Consider the following 14,133-nt stretch of genomic DNA (forward strand, 5'->3'; position numbering starts at 1 on the left):
ATTAGAAGAGGTGGAGAGCTTATTCAGTTTAGGATTACAATGCAATACAATTTTTTTCTAATACAATACTCTTGACCACATTGTTTGGTTTGATAGTTTATTCATGTCTACCATCCAATATGATTCTCTTACTTATATGATTACCTTGAATGTGATTTGGAACGATTTCCTAAATCTCATTCATACTCTGACCAGAGATTCTTAATCATATCATAGAGTATTCTCGCTCAAACGGTTTAAAGGTTAGAGATCCCTTGTTGCGCATTCACTTGCCTCTATGGCTAAGTGGCTTAACCCCAACTATGTCGTGGACACCCTCTGACGGAGTGACTTTGACATAGTCAAAGATCAAGGACCTAACCACAAGACAAATATGATGCCTCAGGTCAAATGACTACTTTGCATTATCCCAACCATGAGTTCTCATGTGACATGAGTATGAGAACTCCTTGTTGATCGTGTTCAGTGGACTCATTCTCTATTGAGTACTTACATGCTTGTCTTGGTGTCAGTCACACCAATGACTCGAGATCAGTCACTCTTCCTAAGAGAAGACATAGCACGTACTGATCTTAACGGACTGTCAATGCCCAATTGGCAATCCTATGATCAGGAACGTTTAGGATATGTATACGAAAGAGAATGGTCTCATGAATCTAACTTCTTTAGATTGCATTCTCCCAATTACATATTCCTTGGACTTATCGTTTAAGCGTATAACATTTATATGAGACGGCTTCAAACAATAATCTTTGCCCTTTATATTAAACTATATTAGTTTAACATGTGAAATGTCCATAAAGTATCATCATATGATTGGTTTTAGGGCACATTTCCAATAGGTGGGAGGGGCTGCCGCTGGCCTAAGCCTAAGCCTAAGCAAAGGATCGACCCTTGTAGGTTTACAAAGTTAGGGTTTATGGTTAGGCCTGAGAGTATATTCTCTTAAATTTCAAGTAGACAGGTCATGGGTCCACTCCAACAACACCGATACTGTCCCTACTTGGCCACCTGCTCAATCCGTCAGGTGTGAGGTTTTAATGCAAAAGGTCTCGGTATTAGTTAGAGTGGGGTATTTCTATTTAAAGTGCTTTCTTTCTTCCTTACTGGCCAATGTGGGACACTGGGGTTCCAACACTCCCTCGCACGTGAGACCCCATTTATGGGTCACATGTGAAATTCCACACATCGGCAACCACGTGGAGCCATGTCAGGACTCACCCAATCGCGCGGGGCCAATTGGGACCCACCAATCACGTGTCATCTTTGGCCTACGTGGAGCCAGGCATCTTTGGCCCACGGGACTCACCAATCATGCGGGGCCATTGGGGACCCACCCAATCACGTGGTAGTACGGGCCCTTCCCCTGACTCTGATACCATGTTAAATTTCAGATAGACAGGTCATGGGTCCACTCTAACAACACTGATACTGTCCCCACTTGGCCACCTGCTCAATCCGTCAAGTGTGAGATTTTAATGCAAAAGGCCTCTGTATTAGTTAGAGTGAGGTATTTATATTTAAAGTGCTTTCTTTATTCCCTCCAGGCCGATGTGGGACACTGGGGTTCCAACAGATTCTTTGTCGCACGACAAGATATTATTTCCAAAGTATCCTACATATATATATATATATATATATATATATATATATATTTATGTTTATATGTAAATGAGTTTATAAATTTTTTAATATGGTGACATACCTGAAGTGATGATATTAACCCAGTATAATATGAGTGAATAGTAAAGTTGATATGTCAAGATTAAATAGATTGGCATGCTAATTTGTTCATGGGACCGGATATGTTGACATTTGCCATAACTTAGTATTGATGGGATTTTATAAAAGTACCTTGACTGATGATATTTTTCTTAATTAATGTAAATGTGATTACATATGGCATGCTATTGCCAAACAAATCTGCAATCACGTTTAATTAACGCAACACAACAAACATGTACATGTGCTCAGGGTATTTATCATTAAGAAGAGACAAATTTGTTACTATAGAAAGACTGATTTGTGGCCCGAGCGTCAGCGTCGCAGCCGTGTTCGGTGGACACGGTGGACGGTGAAGTCTGGAGGTGCTGCGAATTGCAATGTCTGCCATAACAATATTTATTATAATTAAAGTCACCAATTAACAGGGTACTGTGTCGGCAATTCCCAAGTCACTCCTCCTCAACGAGTGACCATGCATATCTCACACTGAACAGTCAAGGCTCCATCCCTGCTTAATATTTCAACTCATTAGGGTTTCGCGTTCATATCTTCTCACCGGTTTTTCTAATATGCACCACGTACGTAGTACATACCAAAATTTCGTTGAATTCTTGATCATTGGAGCATTGATTACGTTATTGAGCTTTTTACTGTTTCGACATACGTCGTGTACCGATGTATGGTAAAGATTTTGCCGTGCAGCTCGTGTACTCATCACACAGCTAAGCCTGAAAGCGAGTTTGTCCTTCGGATGAAAGTGAACTGAAGTCATGCAACTACTGGGTGGCATGGCCCCCATGCAAGAGGCAAAGAGAGTAAAATGATCATTGGGTCCCTCGACCATGCTTGCATGGGGTCCTACTGATCATCCTCTTTTTTCTTCCAATTATTTATTTTTGACTTTTCTTATTTGTTTCTTTAGCAGAAGTCAGAAAATATATATCACCAAAAGTATGGCTTGGCCTTACTGTCACCAGGAAAAAGGGAAGGCAATGACAAGTCACAAAACACATTAAAGAAACACTGTTTCTTCGGCTTTTCCGCATCGTATTCGTATGGCGTTTTTGGCGTTTTTCCCACTCGTTTTGCAGTGCTTGAAAGTTGACACACTGACCCCAATCTATTCAGTTTTTATTTTCTCAATTAACAGTTGGGATTATTGGAACACGGTACATGTTTGAATCCTGAATGTAATTATCACCAAGTCTTGAGAGTTAATTATCTGACTCTCGAGACTTGATAATATATGGTTGATTAGAAAGTATTGAGTTACATGTTTTATTTATGGGCTAAGCACTTTTTCTGGGTATACCTTCAATAAGAAGTAATATTAAATTACGACATAGACAATCATAGTTGTATCAAAGTATCTGATATACTTGATGTCAAAAACAATTAAAATGTGAAATTCATGCAAAATGTGAGAAAGCATTCATCATTTGAACGCTCTCGCATCCAACATTTGAGATTTTCTGAGTTTATGATTTATTATATACTAATAGCTAGCACTTTTGTAGCCCATATAGTTTGCATTTGTAAAGAGTTGTAAGACAACAATAAAGTGTGGTATTACGATACTATCGTAGGATATAATCCATTCGGGTATTGTATATGATGTATATTGACTACATATATATGTATATATATGAACAAAAAGTCATATTATGTGACGTCATTGTAATACCGACTAACAATTTATCTTCAATTTTAAATGACAATGATAGACAATAGTATGACATACTTAAAAGTCCAGAAGAGCCTCTCACTGTCTCCTTTTTGGCGAGGGCATTGAGCACTTATTTTTAATCTTTTGGAAGCAATGTAGACTAATTTCTATGTGGCTCATTTGAAATTGTTTTTGAAATGGCGGAAAAACATTTTTAGAGAATATTTTTGCATTTCAAGAACATTTGAAGCACTTCAAACGTTTTTCTAGATTCACTTGCATTTTTATTAAAGATTTTCAAATTATATTTTTATAAAAAACATTTTTAGTCATCTAAAAGCACTTCTAAATAAACCCTAACTAACTAAGAAATGATGAGATACCATACTCTAATAATGAAGAAACATCTTTGCTTCTTTGTTAAATGTTTTATGCGTCATAGGCTTCCATCGGGAGTCACATATCTTGTTGAATAGAAAGGGCAATCTGTCTGGTGGTGGTGGAGGAATAGAAAAATGTCGGACATGTATTTTTTTTCCACAACTTTCATGAAAATTATACAAAAGGCCAAGCCTACAAAGACATCGACAACCTAATCATTCTAATTTCTAATCGAAAAATGATGCTGACAGCATAACAAAAATATTCGCTTCCATTCAGCAGGCTATTTTTGTAGCAGAGTACAACCATCTTGGATGATTAAGTGTATTGAGTGTTACAACTCATGTTGGAAGGATAAAATGTGAGTGGAAATGCCTGCAAAAAACCAAGTTTTCAGCTTCCAATTTTGTTGTGACATACTCATCGATTGTGAAATGAAAATTGAATGACATATCCTCGATCATTTTCAATGTACTGAGGTAACACAATAATTCATATATATGGACCACTATCATCGACATAAACTTAAATTTTGACATTTTCAACGTGGAATAATTGGAACTGCATTACGAAAAGTGAAGGGAGAGTAACTAATGTAAAGGACTTGCAGCTCGATGAGTGCTTAGGAGAATTTACTCAAATACTCCACTTTTAGTGTCAATAATTTATCCCCTAATATAACTTGCATCAAAGAAAATTTGATTGCAAATCCAATTAAACTTACAATCTTTTCACTACTTCCGCATTATAATAAGTGAAAGAAAAGTAACAGATGCAAAGGACTTGTAAGTCAAGTAATTAAAAAATAGATAGTACTTAGCGTAACTCTATCACAGAAATTCAAAAACAGAACCGTTCTAATTTACCGTAGAATTGAACGGTTTTGATTATTAAACGTTGTGGGTTGGGCTTTAAAGTATTGATAGGTTGACCCACCTACTAGGGCTATACGTGGACCCAATAGTTATTTTCTTTCATTTTCTCCTTTTTTATTGGAAGAGGATCATCTCTGGATCCATTTTGTGGGGATCACATCCCAACCGTTTATTGTACATTGTGCGGTCAGTTTTTGTCAGATACTATTTGTATTTAATTTTAAATAAATAAAATAAAATAATTTCTGACCGTACAATACACGATGAATATCTAAGATGGATTCCCACAAAGTAGATCTGGATGGAATCTAATTCCTTTTTTACTAAATTATGTCAATGAAATGCAAAGGACCAAAGCTACCTACAAGATTCGACCGACTTCAACGGTTCTACCTACAGATTACATGAGCCAATAGGAGCGTGCCGCCCCAGATTCTGATTAAAAAAAATACGTGTTCTGAGCCGTCAGATCAATGCAGTCACATTCCGCCGACCTTTATTGGGTGGATCACTGTCGTGGTCAAAGTTCAAGGTTCTTCTCCTGTCTTGATATACACGTGGCAGTAAAAAGTTGGGCGGTGTTGTGACCTTATAGTGAGGAGCAGTGTAGGGACATCAGGATATGCGGCGTCTACGGAGTCTCGGACAGTCGCACGTGGGTATCAATTCAACGATCAAACCCACGTGTGGAACTCCTCCCCGACACCAACTGTATATTCGCCTAAACCCACAAAAAGCCCATCTTATTATTTCCCAAATCTAGATAAGTTTTTAAAAAAAAAATATAGATAAGTTTTTTTTTATTAATAATAATTATTATTATTTTGTTTATTGAGGAAAGAATATTAAACTAACTCACAACAACAATAACCATGGAGTGGTTTAATGGTTGGATAAATTTCAAGCCTGTATTCCACGACGTGTTTTGAGTTCAATTTCTGACGTTGATAAATTGCATGATGGTGGCCAAGGGAGGCTAAAATGCCTCAGTTAGTCTTTCTGACTTTCGAAAGGGTGGAGTCGGTGGACTGCAGTGACCAAGGCACCAACTAGTCCCTTTATATAAAAAAAAAACCCACAACGACCCGAAGCGATTGAAATTAAAAAACAAAATAATTGAAAGCGGAATCGGGTGCTCCAACATTTTGATTCAAATTCACATAAAATGATTATCTATCACACACTGTTTTATTGATTTAAGATACCGTTACAATTTCGATGGGGCAAGTTTCTCTTCTCTTGCGGACGTGGAAGCCTCCTGCTGGGCTCTCCTCTTAGGGCTACGAGTAGGTGGATGTGGGCTCTTGTGCAATCTTATTTTGGGCTTGTAAAGTTGTGCAATCTATCCCTATAGGCTTCAGGGAAGGGCCTACCAGATGGGATATTCAAGCTGAATCCTTCACTTTCAAATGTTGGTTTTCATCAGCAGTTCTTGCAGGAGCAATTCCCATCATTAAAATCATGAAACCTTTTTGAATCTCTTAAGAGGAAAGCCCTTCCAGTAGCTTGAGACACAAGCTTCATAAACTCATCGCAATCGCCGCAAACACGAACGTTCTTTACAAATTATAATCCTTAAGGGTATCCTTCCATTAGGTTTTTTTGTTAAACCAAATGCAAGAGCAAGTTTCTCACCGTGATAACAGATGGAATCAAACTTCTCCTCCCCAACATTGTGAAGAACCACTTTCGTATTGGGAGTAAAACCGGATTCCTGCAAAGCTAGGGTTGGGTTTGTGGTTTGGCCTGGGAGAAGATTCTTTGTTGCACGATAAAATATTTTTCAAAATCTGATTTCCAAAGTACCCTCCATCTATGTTTATATATATGTAAATGAGTTCATAATTTTTTTAATATGTTGGTGGCATACGTTAAGTGATGATATTAACCCAGTATAAAATGAGTGAAAAGTAAAGTTGATAAGTCAAGATTAAATAGACTGGCATGCTAATTTGTTCATGGGACCGGATATGTTCACATTTGCCATAACTTAGTACTGTCGGCAATTCCCAAGTCACTCCTCCTCAACGAGTGATCATGCATATCTCACACTGAACAGTCAACGCTCCATCCCTGCTTAATATTTCAACTCATTAGGGTTTCGCGTTCATATCTTCTCACCGGTTTTTCTAGTATGCACTACGTACTTATGACATACCAAATTTCGTTGAATTCTTGATCATTGGATCATTGATTACGTTATTCAGCCTTTTACGGTTTCGACGTACGTCGTGTACCGATGTATGATAAAGATTTTGCTGTGCAGCTCCTGTACTCATCACACAGCTGAGCCTGAAAGCGAGTTTGTCCTTCGGAATAAAGTGAAACTGATGTCACGCAGCTGCTGGGTGGCATGGCCCCCATGCAAGAGTCAAAGAGTGTAAAATGGTCATTGGGTCCCTCGACCTTGCATGCATGGATTGGGGTCCTACTGATCATCCTTTTTTCCTTCCAATTATTCATTTTTATTTTTCTTATTTGTTTCAAGATTTAGCAGAAGTCAGAAAATATATATCACCAAAAGTATGGCTTGGCCTTACTGTCACCAGGAAAAAGGGAAGGCAATGGCAAAACACATTAAAAAAAACACTGTTTCTTCAGCTTTTCCATATCGTATTCGTATGGCTTTTTTGGCCTTTTTCCCTCTCGTTTTGAAGTGCTTGAAAGTTGACACACTGACCCCAATCTATTCAGTTTTTATTTTCTCCATTAGCAAGTGGGATTATTGGGGCTGTACACGGTACATGTTTGAATCCTGAATGTAATTATCACCAAGTCTCGAGTGTTATCTGACTCTCGAGACTTGATGAATATAAGGTTGATTAGAAAGTGTTGCATTACACATTTTATTTATGGGCTAAGCACTTTTTTAGGGTATAACTTCAATAAGAAGTAATATTGAATTACGACATGGATAATCATAGTTGTGTCAAAATATCTGATATATTATATTGGGTGAAACAACTAGGAATGTGAGAAATCACATCCCACATTTGAGATTTTCTCAGTATATGATTTAGTATATAATGATAGCGAGCACTCTTGTAGCCCATATAGTTTGCATTTGTAAAGAGTTGTAAGACAACAATAAAGTGTGGTATTACGATACTAACATAGGATATAATCAATTCACGTATTGTATATGTATATTAACTACATATAGATATGAATAAAAAGTCATATTATGTGACGTTATTTCACTATACTGACTAATAATTTCTCTTCAATTTTAAATGACAATGATAGGCAATAGTAAGACATACTTAAAAGTCCAAAAGAACATCTCACCTGTCTCCTTTTTGGCGTGGACATTGAGCACTTACTTTATTTTTAATCTTTTGGAAGCATGTGGACTAATTTTTAATGTGATTTGTTTGAAATTGCTTTTGAAATGGCTAAAAACGTTTTTAGAGAATATTTTTGCGTTTTAAAAACACTTCAAGCCCTTCTTTTAAAATTTACTTGCATTTTATTAAGAATTTTCCAAAGATATTTTTATAAAAATAAAAATAAAAATATTTCAATCAACTAAAAGAACTTACAAACCAGCCCTACATAACTAGGAAATGACGAGATACCGTACTCTAATAATGAAGAAACATCTTTGCTTCTTTGTTAAATGTTTTATGCGTCATAGGCTTCCCACATATCTTGTTGAATAGAAAAGGCAATCTGTCTAGTGGTGGTGGAGGAATAAAAAAATGTCGGACATGTATTTTTTTTTCCACAACTTTCATCAAAGTTATACAAATGGCCAAGCCTACAAAGACGTCGGCAACCTATCCTTCTAATTTCTAATGGAAAAAATGATGCTGACGGCATAACAAAAATATTCCCTTCTCTTCCATTCAGCAGGTTATTTTGGTGGGGCAGAGTACAACCATCTTGGATGATTAAGTGTATTGAGTGTTACAACTCATGTTCAAAGGATGAAATGTGAGTGGAAATGCCTGCAAAAATCAAAATTTTCGGCTTTCAATTTTGTTGTGACATACTCATCGATTGTGAAATGAAAATTTCTTGACATATCCTTGATTATTTTCAATGTACGGAAGCAACACAATAATTCTCATATATATGGATCATTGTCATCGACATGAAATCATATTTTGACATTTTTAACATGGAATCATTGGAACCGTATCACGAAAAGTGAAGAGAGAGAGTAACTACTGAAAAGGACTTGCAGCTCGATGAGCGCTTAAGAGAATTTACTCAAACACTCGACCTTTAGAGTCAAATATTCGTCCCCTAATATAACCTGCATCAAAGAAAATTTGATTGCAAATCTAATGAAACTTACAATCTTTTCACTACTTCCACATTATAATTAGTGAATGAAAAGTAACAGATGCAAAAGACTTGTAACTCAAGTAATTAAAAAATGGATAGTACTTATATTCCTCCGTTTATAGCATAACTCTATCGTAGAAATTTCATAAACGGAACCGTTCTAATTTGTCGTAGAATTGAACGGTTCCAATTATAAAAATTTCGGGTTGGGCTTTAAAGTATTGACGGGTTGACCCACCTACTAGGGCGATACATGGACCCAATAGTTATTTTCTTTCGTTTTCTCCTTTTTTTCTAAATTATGTCAATGAAATACAGAGGACCAAAGCTACCTACAAGATTCTGCCGACTGTTACCTACAGATTACATGAGCCAATAGGAGCTTGCCGCCCCAGATTCTGATTAAAAAATACGTGTTCTGAGCCGTCAGATCAATGCAGTCACATTCTGCCAACCTTTATTGGGTGGATCACTGTCATGGGGTCAAAGTTCAAGGTTCTTCTCCTGTCTTGATATACACGTGGCTGTGAAAAGTTGTGCGGTGTTGTGACCTTATGGTGAGGAGCAGTGTAGGGACATCAGGATTTGCGGCGTCTACGGAGTCTCGGGCGGTCGCACGTGGGTATCAATTCAACGATCAAACCCACGTGTGGAACTCCTCCCCGACACCACCTGTATATTCTCCTAAACCCACAAAAAGCCCATCTTATTATTTCCCAAATCTAGTTTAAGTTATTATTATTATTATTTTGTTTATTGAGGAAAGATTATTAAACTAACTCACAACAACAACCACCACGGAGTGGTCAAATGGTTGGATAAATTTCAGGCTTGTATTTCATACGGCGCGTCATGAGTTCGATTCCTGACGCTGATGAATTGCATGATGGTGGCTAGAGGAGGCTGAAATGTCTCTGTGAGTCTTTTTGACCTTTGAAATGGTGGAGTCGGTGGACTGCAGTGACAAAGGCACCAGCTGGTCCCTTAAAAAAAAAAAAACCCCACGAAAACCCGAAGTGATTGAAATTAAAAAACAAAATAATTGAAAGCGGAATCGGATGCTCCAACATTTTGATTCAAATTGACAAAAAATGATTATCTATCATACATTGTTTTATTGGTTTAAGATACCGTTACACTTTCGATGGGCAAGCTTCTCTTCTCTTGCGGACGCGGAAGCCTCCTGCCGGGCTCTCCTCTTAGGGCTACGAGTAGATGGATGTGGGCTCTTGTGCAATCTTACTTTGGGCTTGTAAAGTTGTGACACTTCCTTTCAATGGATTGGGCTTAAGATGGATCTGTCCCTATAGGCTTCAGTGGAGGGCCTACCAAATGGGATATCCAAGCTGAATCCTTCACTTTCAAATGTTGGTTTTCATCAGCTTGCAGGAGCAATTCCCATCATTAACATCATGAAACCTTTTCGAATCTCTTAAGAGGAAAGCCCTTCCATAGCTTGGGACACAAGCTTCATAAACTCATCGCAATCGCCTCAAACACGAACGTTCTTTATAAATTATAATCCTTAAGGGTATCCTTCCATTAGGTTTTTTTGTTAAACCAAATGCAAGAGCAAGTTTCTCACTGTGATAACCGATGGTCTCAAGCTTCTCCTCCCCAACATTGTGAAGAACCACTTTCGTATTGGGAGTAAAACCGGATTCCTGCAGTTTTCTTGTCAATTTGTTCAGCTCCTGATAAATTTGTTTGGTTTCCGGCGTGAGCCAGTTACATCGATGCCCAGAAATAAGACAAGGAAGGAGAATGTTTTCTTGTATCTTTAGATGTTGATAATAACAAGTGATGGTTTGTAACGCTTGTGAACAACGTCTTTCGATTGTTTTCGGATTGTGATACTTCGTCGTGAAAAAAAAAAACTGGAGATGTATTACTTCTTTTTTACATTTTGGATAAACAAAGTATACGAATAACATTCACCAAAATGAAACGAAAAAATAATTTTTGAAACTCGGTTCGAGTTATTTTCTGTAGTCCAATTAACGTTCACACAAACAATGTCAATTCCTGATCACATTCTCGCAGATAATTGACCGCAATAATCTCTTAATTATGTTCTTACTCCGCTCCTGGTCAATGTTCGTATTTTGACTTTCTTTCAGATAATTGACCGCAGTAATCTTTTAATTAAGCTTCTGACTTCGTTCCTGGTCAAAGTTCGATTTCTTAACCGGTGACATGAACACTCATTAAATTAACATGCAAAAAAATCAACACGTGCGTTTTCACCCATGAAGAATCATAATTACAGTAAACAAAAGTATATTTTACAAATATTTTTTTTTTTTTTATAAACTGCGCTTTATCAAACAGGTGAAAAGTAATATGTTGCTACGTTGGACATGCATTTGAATCCCGTTCATGCATATGCTATAAAAGATAAATATCACTGCAATTGGTGAATTATTCTGATAGTTTGAAATTTTATTTACCCATTACATCTTTAGTTCAAACCCTCCGCTCTTGTCTCAGTGGGCTAAAAAATAATTAATTATGGATAGAAAGAAACCTAAAAAGAGATTAAAAATAAGATCAACCCACCGGAAGCAAGACGGTTAAGTTCGTTAATGGTCTGGGAGTCTGAAAGCGAAAAGTTAGTTAATACTGTTAGCAAATAAAACTAACTAATTTCTCGGTACCTATTGTCTCTATCTACTTATAAGCAAATTTGGGATCCATTTCTTGAAGAAAAATCTCACAAAATCCAAACCCCAAGAACAGTTTCTCTTCCAGAATCAATGATAAACAGAAAATCAAGAAAACGGAGTTCCCGGCGGACCCCCAGCAGCTCAGGCACGGCCAATCAGCCCCAGAACCCACCTGAAGCAACTGAGGTCGTTGAAGCTCTTCTAGGACTGTCTTCCGGGCAGATCCCCAGCAGCTCTGGCACGGCCAATCAGCCTCTGAACTCACCTCAAGGAATTCAGGGCGCTCAAACTCTTTGTTCATTTACCAAGTCCGGCGGAAATCATCAGCAAGAAGCAGCAGAATCGGAGCAAGAACTGGAAGCACAGCAAGAAGCACTGCAAAACCAAGAAGGAGGAGGAGGAGGAGAAGAAGAAGTAGAACAACGCCCGTTCTATGGAATTGGAAACTACGTCCCTAGTCGTCTGCCGCCGCTCCCGAACCACCTGCTGGGTTTGATTCAAGGACAACAATGCAGCAACCCTTTCGAGAAGCAGATGACAGAGACGGACGTGAACCACCTCTACCAGAGGCTCATCCTCTATAAAAATGATGTGAAAAGATACCTCTCGCCATTGCTCATTGAGAAGGAGAGCCTTGAGGAAGGAGTTAACGTCACAGTTTACGAAACCAACGGTGTAGATTACGAGATGGAGTTGGGCACTTGGAACAGTGGTACTCGTGTTCTTGCTGGGGAAGGATGGAAAAACTTTCGCAAGGCTCATGGTCTGATGGCGTACCGGGATTTTTTAACCCTTTGGATGTTTCGAAATGCCGATACGACTAAGCTTTGCATGTTCATCAGTTGCAGAAGGTTGCCAGTGGTTCAGACCATCAAAAGACAGGGAAGACGGTAATTTTTTAATAGAGTTGATTAGCGATAAGATCCATTTTATTGATTTGAAGATTTGGGATGAAGCAAGAACATTAGGAGTACAATTGGTTGTAATTCATTTCTTGGATTGATTAATTCTTGGGTTTTGATCGATCGTTCTTGGATTGATTAATTCTTGGGTTTTGATCGATCGATTAGGTTCATTTTCTTGATTAGGAGATTTGAGATTAATGCAGGATTGGGACTTAAAGGTTTAATTTCAGAAGAAAACAAAGCATGTATATTTGGTTTTGGTTTTGGTTTTGATTTCGTACTAAAGATCATTGCTTATTGCCTCTGAAAGTTCAATCTTTTTGTTGATTTTTATTTTATATTTTCTGCTATTGTTTTTCTAGCAATGCAATTATATCAAATATCATAGCTGGATGATTTTGCTCAGTTTGTGCCGTGAAGAGAAGGAAGGGGTTCAAATTGAGTCTTAATTTTTTTTTATTACACAAGGTGATTTGCTACCCGCCTATTGGGGGCGGAGCATACCCTACTAACTTGAGAGCTTCATGCGTGCTTAATTTGACCTCAACATGAGGTGACAATGAATCACTCACCCACTTAAATCTTCCATCATACAACTAATCACTTTAATGTCGTGCTTAGTTATAAGTCCATGCTATTAGACTAGGGATTGATTCTTTAGATTTTGGTGATAAAAGTCAATTTACTTGTTTAACCATATGACAATTGAGTACTGTCACTGAGATGAATAATGTTTTAAAGTTAGTTTTGGGTTTAATTTTTTTTTTTTGTTGCAATCACACCATCACCAGGAAATCGATTAATTGGCGAATCTCCATGCAATGCAAATATACCATTTGAAAATCATTTTTGCAAAAAAAAAAAAAAAAAAAAAAAAAAAAAATTCAATTACAATCGAGATCCTTGAACCATCCATATATGTAGAATAAATTAACGGTGATAAATCCCATTGGTCGCCAGAAAATATTCCAATTCCAACCCCACTGTTACTTGTTCATCAAGAAAACAGCATATATACCCTAATTTTCCTTTTTTTTTTGCTCCCGACAGTCCTAAGAAAAATATGAGATTATCAGTCTGTTATTAATGTACAACCTCAAAGTGCAAAGTTTTCTTGTGCGTAATGAATGAATTTACTTTCGTTTTTCAATTTTTTTATTTATAAAATCTGTACAACATTGTAGCTAGCTTACTGCATATAAATGTTGTCAGAAACGGGATCAAAGAATGCGAAAAGTTGTAAGTAATCACCTTGACAAGATATTATTAAAGAAAAAGAAATTGGAAGGTAAACGGTGTGAATTTTAGAACGATACTGCGCTTGGCTTTGCGTCACTATCTCCATGTATTCCATGTCTCTTCTTAGAGTCTCTTTCCAAGTCTTCCCAGATCTTCATTTACCGATTTTGCCCTAAGCCTCTATCTCATAATCGCATATTCTAACTGGGACATTTATTAGTCTTCACATGTCCAAACCACTAACCGATTTTCTTTTATATTATCTTTAATTGCGAGGCCTCCTTCTTGTCGAAGTCAAAGCTATCAGTCGATCTCGTGGCGAGCCTTCCCCACCTACCTTACCAGATCGGGCCGGCAGGCGGACGAGACAAAATGGGTGGGCA

This window comes from Malus sylvestris, chromosome 2, assembly GCF_916048215.2.
Source record: "Malus sylvestris chromosome 2, drMalSylv7.2, whole genome shotgun sequence".
Lineage (NCBI taxonomy): Eukaryota > Viridiplantae > Streptophyta > Magnoliopsida > Rosales > Rosaceae > Malus > Malus sylvestris.